Raw genomic sequence first — 6,000 nt, forward strand, 5'->3', positions numbered from 1 at the left:
TATATATATATATATATATATAATATATATATATATATATCTCCCTATCTTTAGTTTCCTTCATTTGCTTGTGTATCTTCTTTCAGACACCGACAGTTTATGTAGCGCGGGCGTGCTTAGATGCTGAATTGCCTTTCTGATTTTGTTTAATGGACATTTGCTCTCTAAGCGTGGAGAACAATAAGCAATTTATTGACAACAAATCACTGCAGAAAGAAATTCATTTCTGACATCTCCCCACGTTTCAGCAGTAATTCAAAAGTTTCATTTGAACAGTAATATGTTGTTCTACAAGCGGGTCCGGAACAAGCATTCTAAACTATATTGACCCTTGTCCCACAGAGCATTTTCCTTGTTCCACTTGTAGTAAAAGGCTCTAAAGTTCCCCGTTAGTTTATTTATATGGCTCCCCTGTGCTGACTCGAATTCTCATATCAAAGGCATTAGCCATTGCACAAAGAGTATCATCCACCATTAATGCGTGAACATTTGAAAAAGTTTAACGAAAAAAAAACAACTAACACTGCTACTCACGAAACCGAAAATGTCGGAAATTCCATCCTTCATCAGGGAATTTATCAGAACGAGTCGACGATGATACTGTAAATATGAAGACCTCTCCCACTTTCTCTGTCTCTCTTGTCGTTTATCTGCACCACTGCAACAACGTGTAGGATTGGAAAGAGCCTCTTTGCAAGTGATTTAAGGACGGACTAGAGAGAGAGAGAGAGAGACTTGTTTTCATCTGTTACATGATTGCATCCTGTGACAGAGAGAGAGAGAGAGAGAGAGAGAGAGAGAGAGAGTGTTGCCTGAAAGGAGATCGAGGAGAGAGAGAAAATGGAAGAGACAGTCAAAGATGGATAGGAAGGATAAACTCTGATTACAACATTCTATATATATATATTATATATATTTATATATATATATATATATATATATATATATATATATATATATATATATATGTGTGTGTGTGTGTGTGTGTGTGTGTGTGTGTGTGTGTGTGTGTGTATGTATCTAAATATATTACATATGATATTTGTATATACTATACTTATATACATGCACGCATGTGTGTGTATATATATATATATATATATATATATATATATATATATATATATATATATATATATATATATATATATATATATATAGCTTGTACACGCACAAAGGGGGAGCATAGATCCAGTATTTAGAAGAAGTCCAAGATCATAACTTCAAGTAATGCTGCTAGAGGACCTTCACAACTTTCAAGGTCAAGCATCCAAAACAGGACGAGGCTCATTAAAACGTTTCAGAGAATCGGTCCTCTTCCAACGAATGAATGACCTCGCGTATTTTACTCCATTCTAGGGCTGAAATAACGGCATCTCCAGTTTTGGTTATTTGGAAATTGTCAATATTTATTGGTTCGTCTCCACACATTTATACGGGAAAGGATTCGACTATTTTTAAGGTAGCTATTTCTTCTTACTTACTGGTATATATATTCATTATACATTTTCAAAATATTTATATATATATATATATATATATATATATATATATATATATATATATATATATATATATATATATATATATATATATATATATATATATATATATATATATATATATAATGTGTGTGTGTATGTAATATACAAATATATTGAAAATGTATAAGGAATATACACTTCGGCACAAAAGAATAATGGCTAGCTAAAAAAATTGTCGATCTTTATATATGTATGTATATATATATATATATATATATATAATATATATATATATATATATATATATATATATATTCATAGTGCAGGGCCAGGGTATTAAGTTTTATTTTGAGAAATATAAACAACTGGCTTTATTGAAAATGCATTGTGAAAACGACAATACTAACTATACCTATCGGTTCCTTGATGGCAAAAAGGGTAGGCATCGGCGGTGACCGGCGATGCCAAATCAAATATTACCACTCATGTTGTAAGGGATTTGAAGGCAGCATAAGTTTATACAACGCAAATCTGACCTTAGGGCATAAAGACGTCAAACAGCCGGACTAAACCCCCTACTGGGAAAGGTAGTCGTCGCTTAATTTTCTTTCATGCTGGGCTGGTACCAATCTTAATGCAAATATTCTTTTCAGTTATCAAAATTAATTTTCTTATATATATAACGAATTATTTCTTAAAAGTTTTGTATTTATAACGTGCAGTAATATTACTATATATATAGTCTTGTCATTATTTTCTATTATTATCACTATATGACATTCATGACCCAAATAACTTATTTATTTGTTTCGACAAACCATTATGAAGATAAAAGAATAGAAGAATGTTATGAATACTCTTAATGGAAAGAAACCGAGGGGGTGTATTATATAAAAGTGATAAATTGAATAGCTGCCGATAATTTCACTTGTATACCTATGCCGCTCCCCCCCTCTCTCTCTCTCTCTCTCTCTCTCTCTCTCTCTCTCTCTCTCTATATATATATATATATATATATATATATATATATATATATATATATATATATATATATATATATATATATATATATAAATATATATATATATATATATATATATATATATATATACATATAATAAAGTAACACAAAAACAAGTAAATTAAAAGTGCCGGAAGTTCAGTGGCTTGTGATAATCACAAGAAAGGTCCTAAAAGAGATTTAATTAGACGTATATGAAAAACAGAGACCTGGAAGAATGGAAATATTTTCGAAGGAGTGCCGAGGCAACAGGGACCCCCAGAAGTATACTGCTCCCATGAGACATTAACAAACGCCAAGGAGGGTAGACATCCTTGACAGACGCACAGATTAAAATATGTAAATGGGAAGGGTAGGCCTTTAAAAATTCGAGAGAAGTACATTTGGCAACGTAGGGGACAACGCCCAAATCGCCAAGAAGGAGCCGATAGGGTATAGAGGCGACCCGCAACTATGAGCATCAAAATAGAATAACTGTGACAGAAAACTGCTAAAATTACGCTCCAGGGGATTGAAGGTAAACATAATGTCTCCACGTACAAAATATAATTCTGTAAGGTTATCAGAAGATTTAAGTTCATAGGAGTACTAACTGGCGCCTTGACACTAAAACGTTAATCACTATTAGATACAATGTCATAACAAATGTGCCACTGAATTGCGAGCAAAATCACTAATCCTAAAGAATCACACGTGGTTAATAGAAATAGGGACCTGGACCATAAACTAACAACACTGGACAATATCAAATGATGGGAATGGCAGGTGTGAGAGGCGGAGTCGTGGGTGTGGAAGGCTGCAACAACAATGGCGAGGGAGAGGGTCATGTCAAAATGGATAAGGGTCAGGTCATGCGGACCATACGAATTGTGTGAATTCTAGCGAATGAAGGGCTAACTCTCTGGTAATGACTTCTGTGAAGTTAGCTCTGGGACCAAAATACAATCGAAGAAGGGGCAGTCGTCACTTAAGTGTTGCTGACCCTTCTTGGGATCGGAGTTGTTCTTGGTGTACAGCCGGTATCTGAATATGACGAGGGCTGTTGACACGTCGTTAGAATGACATTTGGCCTATTCTGCATCTATGAGCTGGTGTTGGGGAACAATGGAAAAAGAAGCCAAGTCAAATTGTATCACGGTTTTCAAAACATCACAACAACGTGGATTCCCTTTACTCTGAACGTGAAGTAGATATTTTAGTTCTTTCGATTTCCCTTATATTTTGAATTGTTCCTTATTCTCAAAAGTTCCATTACATCACTTCTCAAAATTTTCCCTCAGTAATTTCTCTCAGTTTGTGAGAATAAAAAGAAATATACAAGAGGTCAGAACGACCCTCGTAGCAATATATATATATATATATATATATATATATATATATATATATATATATATATATATATATACATATATATATATATATATATGTATATCATATATATATATATATATCATATATGATATATATATATATATATATATATATATATATATATATTTATATATATAACATATATATTATATATATATATATATATATATATATATATATATATATATATATATATATATATATATATATACATATACATATATATATATATATATTATATATATATATATATATATATATATATATATATATATATATAATAGATATATATATATATATATATATATACATATATATATATATATATATATATATATATATATATATAATATATATATATATATATATATATATGTATACATATTTATATATAATATATATATATATATATATATATATATATATATATATATATATATATATATATATATAATACATATATATATATACCAATATATACCATCATATATATATATATATATATATATATATATATATATTATATAGTATATACATACATACATAATATAATAAGATATATATATATATATTATATATATATATATATATATATATATATATATATATATAATATTCAGTCAAACCTCCATTTTTCGTACGCCTCTCTGTTACGTTTTGGTTTTCATAGACTTTTTTTCTAAGAAATTAGTCTTGATTATTGTACGTCCCTTGGTTTTCATACACTTGAAAATGCTCCATCCAGGGCCCAGCGTGTGACCAGGCCCCGTATTAAGCGCCAAACAAAGCATCCCATCTTTTTTCATGACCCATTCTGCTTTTGTGTTCATTGTTTTTGTGCTTTTTTATTTGAGTGCAACTGCTAAATAAAGCCATCTCTTACGGCCTCTGAGAGGAAGGTCCGCTTTGGGTTCAATATTATGATCAAACAAAAAGAATTCAACACCAACAGTTGAAACTGGGATACGAATATAGAAAGAAACACTAACACAAACAAAGGTTTATTTACAAGCTCACTAACAAAGATAAATGCAGAATGGTGTCTCCTACTTACATAAAAAAGATGAAAATCTTACACTGCATGAACTGGGGGAACAGTGAGGTATGAAAGTACTTGCCAACCAGTTTTGCAACTCGAAGCGATGGCTTCACAAAAGGAGAACTCTAATGGTAGACGCCTTCTTGCCTCCGTATTGCAGAAAATAATGTCTACTCTTTATCTTGAGGGCAGGAACTCCCCAAAACCTCTAGCAGAACATCTCTTCTTTGAAGTCTCGCTCAAACGTCGAAATAACTCGGTCATCCACTCTTGAAGACGACTTGTCCAGAATTCGACCAATTCTCGAGCGCCTTTTTCTCTTGGATCCTTCGTTGGTTCCCTCTTCTCTTATCTCTCTCAGATGATCTCTGCTGCTGATCTCTCACTGATAATCTGATCTGTGGCTCTTACTGATGATCTCTTACTCTGTGACCAACTCATGATCTCTTACTCTGTGACTAACTGATGATCTCTTACTCTGTGACTAACTTATGATCTCCTGCTTTCTCCTACTTCGTACCGTCGTATCTATATGGCATTCTGGGGGCGGGGCCTACGGTGAGCGTCACAGACTACCGAGATAACCGGAACGATTTAGAAGTTTCTCAACGAAGTATTGCATCAGAAGTCGAGGCATTTCTCACGTCACGTCGGCGCCTGTTAAGTTCCCAAACAATCCTGCCAATTCTAGAACCATCATAAGAACAGGCGGCCTCCAACACACGCGCAAAAACCTCCGTGCGGCAGAACTTCTCGAAGATGCGTTTTCTTTTCCTTTATCTTCCTATGCTATAAAGCAATTACCTTGACACCATCATGGGGCCAAAGAAAGTTCCAGGTGCTACCCCTTGTGTAAAAAAAAATAAAAGGCAAGAAACACTATAGAGGAAGTTGCATACCAATCTCAGTGAGAAAATGCCTACAACAAGCACTGCTGTTAGTGAATTTAAGGCCAGCAGAGGCTGTTTTGAAACAATCAGAGAATAAAACGAGGGGCATATATAATGTGCCTACTTCAGGGATTAAGGACATGTTTGCAAAGTGGAATAATGTGAAAAATTTTGTGGAAGATTATTTTTTCATCC

General features: G+C 32.7%; 1 protein-coding gene across 4 annotated transcripts in view; it reads left to right on the plus strand.

The window, feature by feature from the left end:
- The window catches only part of LOC135216825 (sialin-like), a 71,455-nt gene that overhangs the window by 49,971 nt on the left and 15,484 nt on the right, over window positions 1-6,000 (plus strand). The gene's annotated exons all lie outside the window — the stretch shown is intronic.

This window comes from Macrobrachium nipponense, chromosome 6 (genome assembly GCF_015104395.2).
Source record: "Macrobrachium nipponense isolate FS-2020 chromosome 6, ASM1510439v2, whole genome shotgun sequence".
In the NCBI taxonomy this organism is placed as follows: domain Eukaryota; kingdom Metazoa; phylum Arthropoda; class Malacostraca; order Decapoda; family Palaemonidae; genus Macrobrachium; species Macrobrachium nipponense.